The sequence below is a fragment of the Staurois parvus genome, unplaced genomic scaffold (genome assembly GCF_062004578.1).
Source record: "Staurois parvus isolate SC_StPar_1 unplaced genomic scaffold, SC_StPar_1.0 ptg000147l, whole genome shotgun sequence".
Classification (NCBI taxonomy): Eukaryota; Metazoa; Chordata; class Amphibia; order Anura; family Ranidae; genus Staurois; species Staurois parvus.
This window is the reverse complement of record NW_028317943.1, coordinates 27936935-27952579: the sequence shown is the minus strand read 5'-3', so window position 1 is coordinate 27952579 and position 15645 is coordinate 27936935. Positions and strand designations below refer to the sequence as shown.

Here is a 15645-nt window from a genome sequence, read left to right as displayed (position 1 = left end):
CCCCTATATACCACCTCCTCCTGCTGCTGCCAGGTCCAGAGTCTCTCATGGGTCCCTGTACGGCCTCCCATTGCTGCTGTCTCCATCGCCACACTCTGCTGCCATGTGCCACTTTCAGGTCTCTTCACACTGCTGGTGTGTTAAATTTTTTGACATAGGGTGCAGGCAGATTACGGGCCTCACATAGCTGCTGCCAGGCCCCTAATCTGCCATGGGCCCCTATATACCACCTCCTCCTGCTGCTGCCAGGTCCAGAGTCTCTCATGGGTCCCTGTACGGCCTCCCATTGCTGCTGTCTCCATCGCCACACTCTGCTGCCATGTGCCACTTTCAGGTCTCTTCACACTGCTGGTGTGTTAAATTTTTTGACATAGGGTGCTGCAAGATAACGGGCCTCACATAGCTGCTGCCAGGCCCCTAATCAGCCATGGGCCCCTATACCGCCTCCTCCTGCTGCTGCCAGGTCCAGAGTCTCTCATGCCATGTGCCACTTTCAGGTCTCTTCACACTGCTGGTGTGTTAAATTTTTTGACATAGGGTGCTGGCAGATTACGGGCCTCACATAGCTGCTGCCAGGCCCCTAATCTGCCATGGGCCCCTATATACCGCCTCCTCATGCTGCTGCCAAGTCTAGAGTCTCTCATGGGTCCCTGTACGGCCTCCCATTGCTGCTGTCTCCATCGCCACACTCTGCTGCCATGTGCCACTTTCAGGTCTCTTCACACTGCTGGTGTGTTAAATTTTTTGACATAGGGTGCAGGCAGATTACGGGCCTCACATAGCTGCTGCCAGGCCCCTAATCTGCCATGGGCCCCTATATACCGCCTCCTCATGCTGCTGCCAAGTCTAGAGTCTCTCATGGGTCCCTGTACGGCCTCCCATTGCTGCTGTCTCCATCGCCACACTCTGCTGCCATGTGCCACTTTCAGGTCTCTTCACACTGCTGGTGTGTTTAATTTTTTGACATAGGGTGCAGGCAGATTACGGGCCTCACATAGCTGCTGCCAGGCCCCTAATCTGCCATGGGCCCCTATATACCGCCTCCTCATGCTGCTGCCAAGTCTAGAGTCTCTCATGGGTCCCTGTACGGCCTCCCATTGCTGCTGTCTCCATCGCCACACTCTGCTGCCATGTGCCACTTTCAGGTCTCTTCACACTGCTGGTGTGTTAAATTTTTTGACATAGGGTGCAGGCAGATTACGGGCCTCACATAGCTGCTGCCAGGCCCCTAATCTGCCATGGGCCCCTATATACCGCCTCCTCATGCTGCTGCCAAGTCTAGAGTCTCTCATGGGTCCCTGTACGGCCTCCCATTGCTGCTGTCTCCATCGCCACACTCTGCTGCCATGTGCCACTTTCAGGTCTCTTCACACTGCTGGTGTGTTTAATTTTTTGACATAGGGTGCAGGCAGATTACGGGCCTCACATAGCTGCTGCCAGGCCCCTAATCTGCCATGGGCCCCTATATACCGCCTCCTCATGCTGCTGCCAAGTCCAGAGTCTGTCATGGTCCCTGTACGGCCTCCCATTGCTGCTGTCTCCATCGCCACACTCTGCTGCCATGTGCCACTTTCAGGTCTCTTCACACTGCTGGTGTGTTAAATTTTTTGACATAGGGTGCAGGCAGATTACGGGCCTCACATAGCTGCTGCCAGGCCCCTAATCTGCCATGGGCCCCTATATACCGCCTCCTCATGCTGCTGCCAAGTCCAGAGTCTGTCATGGTCCCTGTACGGCCTCCCATTGCTGCTGTCTCCATCGCCACACTCTGCTGCCATGTGCCACTTTCAGGTCTCTTCACACTGCTGGTGTGTTTAATTTTTTGACATAGGGTGCAGGCAGATTACGGGCCTCACATAGCTGCTGCCAGGCCCCTAATCTGCCATGGGCCCCTATATACCGCCTCCTCATGCTGCTGCCAAGTCTAGAGTCTCTCATGGGTCCCTGTACGGCCTCCCATTGCTGCTGTCTCCATCGCCACACTCTGCTGCCATGTGCCACTTTCAGGTCTCTTCACACTGCTGGTGTGTTTAATTTTTTGACATAGGGTGCAGGCAGATTACGGGCCTCACATAGCTGCTGCCAGGCCCCTAATCTGCCATGGGCCCCTATATACCGCCTCCTCATGCTGCTGCCAGGTCCAGAGTCTCTCATGGGTCCCTGTACGGCCTCCCATTGCTGCTTTCTCCATCGCCACACTCTGCCATGTGCCACTTTCAGGTCTCCTCACACACTGCTGGTGTGTTGAATTTTTTGACATAGGGTGCTGGCAGATTACGGGCCTCACATAGCTGCTGCCAGGCCCCTAATCTGCCATGGGCCCCTATATACCGCCTCCTCATGCTGCTGCCAAGTTCAGAGTCTGTCATGGGTCCCTGTACGGCCTCCCATTGCTGCTGTCTCCATCGCCACACTCTGCCATGTGCCACTTTCAGGTCTCCTCACACTGCTGGTGTGTTGAATTTTTTGACATAGGGTGCTGGCAGATTACGGGCCTCCTATAGCTGCTGCCAGGCCCCTAATCTGCCATAAGCCCCTATATACCGCCTCCTCATGCTGCTGCCAAGTCCAGAGTCTGTCATGGGTCCCTGTACGGCCTCCCATTGCTGCTGTCTCCATCGCCACACTCTGCCATGTGCCACTTTCAGGTCTCCTCACACACTGCTGGTGTGTTGAATTTTTTGACATAGGGTGCTGGCAGATTACGGGCCTCCTATAGCTGCTGCCAGGCCCCTAATCTGCCGTAGGCCCCTATATACCGCCTCCTCATGCTGCTGCCAGGTCCAGAGTCTCTCATGGGTCCCTGTACGGCCTCCCATTGCTGCTGTCTCCATCGCCACACTCTGCCATGTGCCACTTTCAGGTCTCCTCACACTGCTGGTGTGTTCCATTTTTTGTCATAGGGTGCTGGCAGATTATGGGCCTCCCATAACTGCTGCCAGGCCCCTAATCTGCCATGGGCCCCTATACCGACTCCTCATGCTGTGACGTTGCAACAAGGTGGAATTCAACCCTACATATGTTAGACCGCCTTTACGAACAGCAAAAGGCCATCACAGATTTCCTGATGTTAAAAGCAGATAAAGGTACTCCCTGTGTAACTTAGATGTCAGCCATTGGCAGCTCATGCGTGACACCTGCGCTTGCTCAGGCCCTTTGAGGAGGCCACGCTATTCGTGAGTCGGCAGGACTATGGGATGAACGACGTCATTCCTCTGTTGCACGTCCTGGAACAAATGCTGTTAACAATGGCTGGTCAGGGTGCGGTAGACGTGGCGCACAGATCTCAACGCCACATGGCCCCTGTGGGGGCAGGACTGGAAGAAGAGGAGGAGGTAGAGGAGGACATTGGTGCTCAGGAATTATTGAGTGAAATGGGTGGTTTTTCCACTCAGCGGACAGGAGTGGAGGAGCAGGAGCATCTGGTAGAGGAGGAGGAAGAGGAGACAGAGGACCTAGACGCACCGTGGCAGTATGCTGTGGAGATGGAGGCAGGGAGTCCCTCGCATTCCTTGGCACAAATGGCCCATAGCATGCTCGGTTGCTTGCGTAGCGACAGCCGAATAATAACCATCAGACAGAGGGATGACTTTTGGCTGTCCACCTTGTTGGACCCTCGCTACCGTTCAAAAATGGTGGCCTTTTTCACACCTGCTGAGAGGGAGGCCAAAATAACGTACTATAAAAAACACCTATGTAGTCAGCTGGTCTCTGCCTGTCTGCGCCAACGTCCATCCTCAGACACTGTGGGCCCTGTGCGCTCGTGTTCCGCTGCCATGGCAGCAGGGGAGGGGTGGGGTGGTAGGAGCAGTGGCAGCTCCACCAGCAGCGGCTGCCTCAGTCTGCAGTCGATGATGAGTAGCTTTCTTCACCAGCGCAGTGAGGAAACTACTAACCAGCCGCAGCAGCAGCAGCAGCATCAGGTGGACCTGGAGCAGGACCTCAAACAACAGGCTTAGGCCTACTTGGACAGCACCCTGCCAACCGAGGTAGACAATCCCCTTGACTACTGGGCAACGAAACTTGACCTTTGGCCCCAACTAGCTGAATTTGCCCTTGAAAGGCTGTCATGCCCGGCCAGTAGCGTGGCATCGGAGCGCGTGTTTAGTGCGGCAGGAGGTATTGCAACTCCGCGGAGGACACGACTGTCCACCCAAAGTGTGGAGAGACTCACGTTTGTGAAAATGAATCAGGCGTGGATTAGTCTGGATTTCAAACCACCAGTTCCTGACACAACTGACTAAATCCGCCATGAATCATGCCCCAAACATGTGCCACTTTCAGGTCTCCTCACACTGCTGGTGTGTTCCATTTTTTGTCATAGGGTGCTGGCAGATTACGGGCCTCCCATAGCTGCTGCCAGGCCCCTAATCTGCCATGGGCCCCTATACCGCCTCCTCATGCTGCTGCCAAGTCCAGAGTCTCTCATGGGTCCCTGTACGGCCTCCCATTGCTGCTGCCTCCATCGCCACACTCTGCCATGTGCCACTTTCAGGTCTCCTCACACTGCTGGTGTGTTCCATTTTTTGTCATAGGGTGCTGGCAGATTACGGGCCTCCCATAGCTGCTGCCAGGCCCCTAATCTGCCATGGGCCCCTATACCGCCTCCTCATGCTGCTGCCAGGTCCAGAGTCTCTCATGGGTCCCTGTACGGCCTCCCATTGCTGCTGTCTCCATCGCCACACTCTGCCATGTGCCACTTTCAGGTCTCCTCACACTGCTGGTGGGTTCCATTTTTTGTCATAGGGTGCTGGCAGATTACGGGCCTCCCATAGCTGCTGCCAGGCCCGTAATCTGCCATGGGCCCCCGTACCGACTCCTCATGCTGCTGCCAGGCCCGTAATCTGTCATGGGCCACTGTTGTCGCTTGTTGGCATATTCCGCTCGTTCAGATGCTCCTTCTCCTGCTACTCCTCTTCACGGATTCCGTCAGCAGTCTTTCTTGGAATCCGTTTCCAAGAGACAACAGTTTGCGAGCACGCACCCGACGGTGCAGAAGCTGAACGTCCTCCTGTCCAAGTTGCTGCTGCCAGGCTCGTAATCTGTCATGCGCCCCTGTACCGCCTCCTCATGCTGCTGCCAGGTCCAGAGTGTGTCATGGGCCCCCGTACCGACTCCTCATGCTGCTGCCAGGCCCGTAATCTGTCATGGGCCCCTGTACCGCCTCCCCATGCTGCTGCCAGGTCCAGAGTGTGTCATGGGTCCCTGTACGGCCTCCCATTGCTGCTGCCAGGCCCGTAATCTGCCATGGGCCCCTGTACCGACTCCTCATGCTGCTGCCAGGCCCGTAATCTGTCATGGGCCCCTGTACCGCCTCCTCATGCTGCTGCCAGGTCCAGAGTGTGTCATGGGTCCCTGTACGGCCTCCCATTGCTGCTGTCTCTATCGCCACACTCTGCCATGTGCCACTTTCAGGTCTCCTCACACTGCTGGTGGTTTCCATTTTTGTCATAGGGTGCTGTATGGCCTCCCATTGCTGCTGCCTCCACCGCCACACTGTGGCTCCACACTCTGGTTTTGGCCCCGTGACTGCCCAAATGAGTGAAGTGTGCGGTGATTCTAAGATCGACGGCACTCATCTGCATGTCATACTGACTGACAGTATTATTTCTCTTCCCCAGCAGACTCCAAGGGCATTTAAATTAAAGGTACAGTGTTCTGCACTAATATTAAGTCTCTCTGAAGCCTAGAAACACCCTTTTTTAAGTTAAATTCACAGCGAATTTATTCGACTCGAATCGAATATTGTCCACGAATTCGCCGAATCAGTCGAATCGAATTTTTCATTTCTTCGCTCATCTCTAACTATTATTTAATCCCCCTTAGATACTGTATACTGTATGTTAACTATTGAGATAAGTTATCAGCCTCAAAGGACTGCATTGTTTTCAATGAGTCAGCTGACTCGGGGACTTCAATTTAAAGAAGGACTAGAAAAACACAACCATTGTGTAGTGCTACATAGTACAGAGCACAGCCTGCATACAGTATGTATTGAGCAAATATAACTGTTTCTATATACAAACATAATTAGAAATAATGTTTGTAAGATATTAACAAATAATGATAACCTTATGAAACTTAAGATAATCTTTTTTTACATATTTATTTAAATAATGAAGATTGTACATTCCCGTAAAGCACAAAGCTGAAACTAGTTCCTAATTTGTAAGCCCATATACTGTATAACCTAAGGGTTTTACCTTTCTATTTCCTTATATTCAGAGATATGGGTCTTTCTGTTTTACATGACTGTTCACCTTGATTTGTTATATTACCAATCTTACATATATATACTTAGACACGATCCTTTGCAAGCCTCCAAAATTTTGACTTTCATGCTATTTTATGTTGTCAAAAAAAGAGTGTAAAGGAGAAGAATTACATTGTAAGAACATGATTTACATATTTTGTATGTAAAATACAAATACATATCCTGTAAAAGTATTTTACTTGTAGTTTAACTCAGGCAGATGGGGATAGTGGATAGAAGAATGACTTCTTAAAGGCCCAAATCCAGGAAAATAAAACAAATCCACCCTTGCAGTGGGCACCTTCTGCACTGTAAGACTTAAAGTTATTGTGAAGGAAAATGAAAAAAAAAACATCTCTATACTTACCTGCTCTCTGCAATGGAATTGCACAAAGTGGCCCTGAGCATTCTTTTCTTGGGTCCCCTGTTTTCACTCCTGGCTCCTCTCCTCCCCCCCATGGGAAGGGGTTCCCCATGGGGGCACCTCTGTGCACTCACTCCCAAGCCCCGCAGCTGTGTTCATTGATGGCAGGATTCGGCCCCCCAATGCATTGTCACTGGCTTTTATTGACAGCAGAAGGAGCCGATGGCTCCCGATGCCCCAGCAAAGCCAGTGGGACGCTAAAGTGAGGGGAGAGAAGAGCTGCAGACGTACACAGTGCTGGAGCGATTGAAGGCTCAGGTAAGTAAAGGGAGAGGGGGAAGGGCCAAAACTAATGTCTAAACATTTTTTACCTTCATGCAAAGAATGTTTAGTCAAGGTGTAGAGGCTAAAATAGTGTATATTTACTTTACTCCTTGCTTCAGCAGGCTCCTTCCAGCACTGTGACCCATCCTCCCCATCCTGCTCTATAAGATGCAACCACCTCCAGTCGCATTCCAGCAACCTCAGCATACTATACAGGGTTAATGTCCCTGTACTGTACACAATGATGCTGAGGCACAGACTGGAGGAAGAGAGCACTGGAACCAGCCACAGCGGGTGTAAGGTAAGTGATAGAGCCTCTTGTAAAATATCCCAGACATAATGAGCCCACTGCAAGGGTGGATTGTTTCATTTTCTTAAAGCAGAGCAACACCCAAAAGTGAAAGTTATGCTTTTCTGCCTCCCTCCCCCCTTCGCTGCTACATTTAGTGCCTTTTGGGGGGAGCAGGTACCTGCTCCTACTTCTGGCTCTGTTCACTGTGGCAAAATGAGATGGAGATTGCCCCCCCCCCTACATCCCTCTGGGACAATTCCAAGGTCCCAGAGGACTGCAGTCCATTTACAAAGTGCAGCACGCTTTGTGCATACGCAGTAGGAAACCAACTGATTTCCCTTAGTCAAGATGGAGGTACCAGCACAAGATGGAAGACACCACTGGATCCCTGGATGGGTGCCCTTTTTTTTGGGGGGGGGGCTTGCTTACAGAAGCACTCATTGCTATGTGTATTTAGTATTTGACCTTCAGTGGACCTCCTTCTGGCTTGCATTTGAATTTCTTTTAAACAGCTGTGCTAGTAACCTACCAGATTGCAATTCACTGACACAACACCCAAATTTTACTGGCACAGCCAAGTTTTTACCAGCATTCCCAAAAGTTAGAAAATTACAGTTTCAAGTGCAAATTTAGGCTACAAACAAGTACAACATGCAATTAGCATTGTGATTTAAGGTAGATATTAAAGCAAAAACCATTTCTTATTTTATTTTTTGATATAGTAAGTAAGTAGTTCAGGGACAGGATTCAGGAGGGCAAGAAATTAGAATGAGAAGATAGGTGCAGCGCTATGATCAGAATACAGAAAAAAAATTTTCTATAAATTATATATGCATCTAAATACCAATGATCAAAAAGATGCAAGATGTGATACAATGATAAACAGTGCGCTAATAGGTAGGAAATAAAAAGTCCTCATCCCAGATCAGTGGTTGTGAGAGATGAAAAATCCTAAGACCAGATAGAGTGCGCACTCACCAGAGGTGCGTTTAAGTAACGCATGTAGAGAAGTATATTCAGCAAATTCTCTCCACCTTCAGGGCTCTGGTCAGATCGCACTCCGTACTACCCTCTGTTTCACCACGAAAAACAGTAGCCAGGATTCATCAAACCGTGTGGGCGTCAGAAATACTCCTTAGTCCAGATAGGCACTGTGGGAGGTGGTACTCTCAAAGAGAGCCCAATAAAGGACGCCACATAGTGTGATGCTGTATGACTTGGGTTTATTAGTCAAAAAAAGGGGTGAAACAACAAAAGTACTGACCATAAATGTTGGCCACATATAGTGGCTAGATGTCCATAAGCTGTAGCCCCCCCTTAAGGGAGTACCACCTCCCACAGTGCCTATCTGGACTAAGGAGTATTTCTGACGCCCACACGGTTTGATGAATCCTGGCTACTGTTTTTCGTGGTGAAACAGAGGGTAGTACGGAGTGCGATCTGACCAGAGCCCTGAAGGTGGAGAGAATTTGCTGAATATACTTCTCTACATGCGTTACTTAAACGCACCTCTGGTGAGTGCGCACTCTATCTGGTCTTAGGATTTTTCATCTCTCACAACCACTGATCTGGGATGAGGACTTTTTATTTCCTACCTATTAGCGCACTGTTTATCATTGTATCACATCTTGCATCTTTTTGATCATTGGTATTTAGATGCATATATAATTTATAGAAAATTTTTTTTCTGTATTCTGATCATAGCGCTGCACCTATCTTCTCTGTTTATTGATTTTTGTTAGGTTGGTTGGTTGCCTTTTTTGGTGTTCTAGCTGCTTATACACTCCTGTCTGTAGCGCTCGCTATACCTTTTTCACAAGAAATTAGAATGGCCAGGCACACACACATGAGATTGACTCGCAGTGACACTGACAGTAGTGTGCAGCAGCACAGATGATGATGACACCTCACTGACATGACACGTCCCCTTCTGAGTCACAGTGACAATCTCTCTCCCCACCAGGTGGTTTTATCAGTCCAAACAACACTGACAGTCCTGCTCCCGGCTTGCCTTGTTCCCGTCCTGCAGACCCAACACTCTGGCCACTCCACTTGGCTCCTTTGTACCATGACTTTGCACAACTGGCTCAGGCACCACCTCTGCCAGACCCGCCCCCGCCGGTGCTGCCTGAATACATTGTAGTAGGTACTTGGTTAGTCTCAGCCAGGGGCAGACTGACCATTTGGAAACTCGGGCACTGCCCGAGGGCCTGGGGTCAGTAGGGGGCCCCATGAGATGCCCCTTGTACTTTTTTCATAGGCTTTTTTGAGTTTGGGCAAGGACACAGGGGCTTCATGATCCCCTATTGCCCGGGGGCCCCATGAGTTGTGAGTCCACCCCTGGTCTCAGCTGACTTTCGCAGGCAAAACTTCAAATACTTACAGTCAATGCAAGTCAACCATGGGTTACATTGCATGTTGAAAAATGATGGTTCCCTGGCTTCATAATAAATAAGTAGTTTCAGTACTTTATGACAGTATAAATAAGAATGAAATCACCACATCAGTGATCAATAGTCCAGATACAGTTTATTTCAGCAAAAGTCAGACAAATAATTCCTTTACTGGAGTAAAAGTGTACCTGGGCTATTGAAAAGTGGTGTGGTGCTTCAATTCCTAGTTATACTGCAGGACATTACAGAGGTAGCAGAAGCTGCCTTCCCAGTAACAATTTCACTTACACCAACATCATTACAATACTGTTGGATGGCATCACCAGTAGGATAACCCCAGTGGTCTAGCACTATCTTACCACATTCTTAACTGTCAGTACTTCGCAAATCAAGAGCAAATACAGAGATCAGAATTTCAGACTTCTCTCTGACCTTCCTAATTGACATGCTTGCTCAAGATTAGTCATTCAGGAAGTATTGAATACAGGGGCAGACAGGCAACTAGCATTTCTCTTAGTGTTGTTTTTATATAACAGTAAACATCAAACCCAGAACATTGCAAGGGTAAAAAACCCTAAAACAAAAAAATATATATATTACAGCTTACCAGTTCATAGATGTGATGGATGCATTAGTTTTCTTTTTTTTTTTAGACTTTTTTCCTTATTTTCACTTGTTGATCCTGCCAGTAAGTCTGCTATTTTCATCTTCCTTTAACAAACCAAGCTGTCCAGCAAAAGTAGCAACTAGAGGGTTGAGACAATCCACTTAACACTGACAAAGGTTCTTACAATGATCATCTTTTCTTTATTTATGTGTAACACCCTCCAGGTTAGTTAGATCAGATTTTTTGTTATATAAAGGCTGGGGAGCAGCCTGGGATAAGTCAGGCTGGGAGGTTCTGCAGGTCAGGGCTTCTGGAGCCCTCCCGACTTTCCAGAAACTAGAGAACTTTCTGGAACAGGGGAGGAGGAGGGAAGGAGGCCCACATCTGCATGTTTGAGGGACCTTGGCCAATCCTTTAGCAGGAGGTGGGGCATGGTGACCAGGGCAACCTTCAAATATGACAGAGCCTGTGGAATATAGATTGAGAGAAAGCTGGAGTGTGGAGCCTGGGAGGGGGCCCCAGGGAGGGGCGCCTATCTACAGGCTGGTTGCTGGACAGGAGGATCTCCCTTGCCTCAACGTCTCCTTGGGAGGACAACCTGTTAGCATGGAAGGAGCCAATCCAGTATAAGGCCTGAAAGCAGCCACCAACCCACCACACTAGCAGGCGAGGACAGAGTAAGTACTCCTACACCTCTAGGCTGCCCGTGTGAAGGAGCTCTAAGTCAACTTTGAGAGTGGGTCCAGGTCACTAATGTGTAAAGGGGTAGTCTGCTGGTGCTGTCTGGCATGGGTAAAGACTTGTAAACCACACTCAATGGTTTTTGTGGGGATTCAAGAGGGGGGATGGCTGACAACTCCTGTGTGGTCTAGAAAGTAAAGAAGAAGATAGCTTTATGGCAAAAAGTGCCAAGGACCTATGATGGGGTACATGTATTTAGTTTTACCTACTTGAAGAATGACCATCCCAGTCATAGGGCTGCTTCTTATCACTTGTTTATTTTATATTTTTATTGCAGGTACCTATATAGCGCCGTCAATTTTACACAGCACTTTACATATATATTGTACATTCACATCAGTCCCTAACCCTCAAGGAATGTACAATCTAAGGTTGAGAGTTTAGCGAACAAAACGCTGAAGTGTTTCCATTTCCTTTACAATATGGAGAGTAAAGATTTGCTTGCTTGTGTTTGTATTGGTTGTGGTGGGATGATTCAGCTTAGTAATAGTAGCCAATGGGGTCAATTCAGTAAAGGTTACCGCATGTGGTATGAAGGTCTCCTGACTCATTTTTCAGAAATAACTCATGAGATAATAAAAGAGTCAATTCATCAAAATAAAATATGGAATGGGAGGTAAATACCGCATATTTGTTAAATTAGTGAGTTAAATACCGCAAAAAAACATGAGATAACTCAATAAAGCCAATTCATTAAAAACCATGCACATTCGGTATTTATCACCTGGTGTTTGCTGGCGGTATTTTATAAATGTACAAAATAACAATAAGAGGAACTGGCCAGAAAGTGAAAAGTATATAATGTATCAAATGTAAAAATGTTCTCCTCTGAGCTCAGGAATGAAACTAATTTGTAACATTTCACCAGAGGGAGATCATTTTGTGAATGAAATCACACTACAATGTTTTCAGTTTCACAGTATTGCTGTGTGCCTTCTGGTGCAGTGAAAAAACACAAAAAATAATGCAAAATGTAAGTGTTAAATATCGCAAAACATAAATATTTAATGCATTTGGTAAATTACGCATTTTTTTAGTGAATTGATCACTTTTGAAATAAATACTACATGAGTTATTTTAACTCAAAAATTAATGTGGTATTTATCTCTTAGTGAATTGACCCCTATATTTCTTTGTATATTTTACAAAACATTTACTTTACTCCAAGGCAATGATAGGATACTACTTTCTTCCCCTTCACCTGGTATTCCCATGATGGATGTGATTGGAGTGCCATCTTGTGGATAAATTTGTATAGGATGCTTGCATTTCATAAACTACCATTTCATAAACTACCATTGAGAACATTCTTCCTTTAAAAAAAATGGATAACAACTTAAACAAAAAAAAAAAAAGAAAAGAAAAATTCCTGTGCATTGCATTAATTCCTTTTACTGGTAATCTTTTCTTTCTGTATGAAGTATATGTAATTGCAGACATTAAATGTTTAAAGTATACAGTAGCTATAGGAAAAACATTTTTTTAGTTTTTGGATAGAGTGGAGGATTAGAACCCTTGTCAGTTTTTATTGCTGTCTGTACCCCCATTTGGCAGATTAACCATCTCTATTTGTCCTGTTACCATTATCATTAAAAGTGAAAGTAAAAGAAAATCCCAAATTTTGGCTTGTCCCCAGAAACGTAATAGAGGAGAAATCTTCAAATGGGGACATTAGTTCTGGTGACCTGGGGGTCCCCAGGCAATTAGCTTAATTTACAAGGATTTCCTTTCACTTTCTGATTGGCTATGGGACAGGAAATCACTGCAATGGGACACAGATGGCAAAACAATCTTACAGGGGTTTTAGCACTCTCTTGCTCTATGCAAAATGAAAAAAAAAGCTTTGTCTGTAGTTCTACTTTAACTGAATTACTAGATAAATTTAAAGTATATCTAAATCCAAGCCAACCAGAACAAATAAAGAAGGTAAATCTCTCCAGTGGGGACAGAAATAGCAAAAAAAAAAAAACCTGACAGGGTTCTAACACTTTGCCAGAATGTTTGGCTTTAGATGCATTTCAACCTTGCCAAACCATTGTTTTGTATTGTCATTGCTCAGCCATCCATAAACCATTTGATGACCAAAACAAGATAAGTATATAAATGATTCAGAGAACTAAAAACGCTGAGCCAAAGTTGTAGAAAGCTGTGACACCATAATCTGCATTGACTCCAAATACTATTAAAATGCTTTTTTTTTATCAGTGCTACACTGCCATGTGTGGAACCAATCTTTTACACTCTCAAACAGCACAAAGTATGCAAAAGTGGCCCAAAGGCTATCTACTGTGATTGCTCCAAGTGGGATCACACTGGTTTTATGCCAGGCAAGGGGACTAAAATAAATATTCATCATCTGTTTACGAATATCTTGATAGCCAAATCTCGCAATGGATCAGGCATTATCCTGTCCCTTGATGCAGAGAAGGCCTTTCATGCCGTAGAATGGGCCTATCTTTCAGAGGTTTGTAGGCAGGTGCAGTCTGTTTTCTTCACTGTAGTTGGCACTCAACTGAGTGGTACCACCGACTGGAGAGGAAGCTCAAGGGAAACATGGTTTCTCTATGGTTTCCTGGATAAGTGCAGCATTCCAGTTGGCTATGCTGCGGCTGTGTGACCCTTGGTGGCCATCTTAAGTCAGTAGGATCTATTTAAGTCCCTGCCCCCAGGTTTTGGCGTGCATTTTGCAAGTAGCTAGTGTAGTGAAAGAGACCCGCTTGTTAAGTACTAGCAGTAGGGAAAGGTTCCAGATGAGTAGGGACAGGCTAGGGACTCAGTATCCTGTAAAGGAGCTTCCTCTCTTGGGACTGGACCAGCCAGGCTGTACTTCACCCTCTGAAACAGACGCGGTTGGTATCTCTCCATAGCTACCTCCTCTTTGACTGCATGGAACTGTGAGTTATTTCTCTAGTCGCGCTTTCCCGCAAGGCTGCTTGTATCATAAATACTTAGGGATAGAGTTGAAGAATACTATCTCCTCTTACATAGAGGACAACCTTAGACCCTTACTGAGTCTTCTTCTGCATAAATGTAATGCATGGAAGTCACTCCCTCTAAGTCCTGTGGGTTGGGTAAATCTTCTCAAAATGGTTTTCCTGCCCAAATTTCTTTATTTCGTTTGACAGACACTTGTGTCTGTTCTTAAAACATTTTTCCAAAAAGTTGATACTTTTTTTCATCCTTTGTTTGGGCAGGATGTCCACCTGGGCTGGCCAGATTAATCTTGCAACAAACCTTTAGTGAGGGTTGATTAACTCTCCTTAATTTCTACTTTATTATAGAGCTGCGGTTTTGGTCACAGTGAGGTGGTGGTTTGCTCAGCAGCATGATAATACAGTGCTTACCCTAGAAGTGGCTTTGTTGGGTTCCTACTCCGAGCTCAGCAGTACTGTTCCCATGCGGGTGACACTTGGAGTTTGGAGGCAGGCTAGAGCACAACTTGTACTAGGTAATTCTTTTTTGCCACATTATGGGTCAATCCCAACCTTCCTCATCTGTCACAAGTTAGACTGCAGTTTCTTGTTTATGTTCTTACTTCCTTGCTGCAGTCCTGTTCCTGATCCCTCCACATATGTGTTTGTCTGTGCTCACTTATGGGCGTCATCTGCTGTTCTCTGGGTTTTATTTCCTTTCCTTACATCACTTCCTGGCTCGCCTCCTTGTTTCCCTGCCTATATAAGACATGCTCAGTCTAGGCCACTTTGCCTGAGCAACTTCCTAGTTGTCGGAGCTCCTGTGTGTTGCTGTTGCCTGTATCCTGCATTGACTACTTGTCTACCGACCCCAGCTTTGTTCTCTGACTGTGATTGTTTTCCGTCTGTCTTGACCTCGGCTAGTCTATCGGATTTCCGTTTGTCTCTTCCCATTGTACTCTGCTCCCGCGAGTCTCCTCATCTTCAGCTGGACGTACCTGGTCCCAGCTTCCTGCAAGTCCATCCCCATCATCAGGGGCTCTGGTGAAGAAGCAGGCTAGGGCTTAGACTTCATGCCCTGGGGAACCCCAAGTTGAGTATCTACAAGGGCTCACTACCATAGGTGCTGACATCATCTGTATGGTATATACCAGAACCCCCACCTCTAGGCTAAATATGAGATCAAAACACTACAACCCACTTTTTCCAGGGGTACTCTGGTTACATTTGACACTCTCAAACTTTCATTCATGAAGACTAAATATTTACAACAGTGCCTAACATTTCCAATTGTAGCTAGGGACAGGTTTATTCAATTAAAATGTTTACATCGTATGTACTATACAACGCATAAACTGTCTACCATTTACCCATCAGCAGAGGCTACATACCCCAAGTGAAGTATGGAGGTGGGCACCTTTATTCGTGTGTGCGGGACATGTTCTAAGCTACAAGATTTTTGGAGGGAGGTAAATCAGATTGTTAATACTGAGGGGAGCCTTACTCTGCAAGTAGATCCCCTTATCTTTCTCCTTGGTATCACTGATAATATTGAGATCTCCCGCTACTATAAACTGTTCACTTTTTACACTGCCTTTGACTTATGGAGGAAGAGCCTATTGAAGTAGAAATCTCAAACTCAAATCTCAATCTCAAAAGAATTCTGCAATTAATAAGGTCCTGCTTCTGCATAAAATTACTTAACGCTAGCAGAACGTGTCCCCAAAAAATTTTGATAAAATTTGGACCAGTTGGATTG

The 15645-nt window shown here is 46.7% G+C and overlaps 1 protein-coding gene across 4 annotated transcripts in view; it reads left to right on the top strand.

The window, feature by feature from the left end:
* The window catches only part of LOC149464856 (uncharacterized), a 183332-nt gene that overhangs the window by 113226 nt on the left and 54461 nt on the right, over positions 1-15645 (top strand). The window contains exon 1 of one of the 4 annotated variants that reach the window (XM_089674186.1): positions 10730-10910. The exons of the other annotated variants lie outside the window; for them this stretch is intronic. The gene's annotated coding sequence lies outside the window, so the exon portion shown is untranslated. Of the gene's footprint in view, positions 1-10729; positions 10911-15645 lie in introns of those variants that run through there. 4 annotated transcript variants of the gene reach the window in all.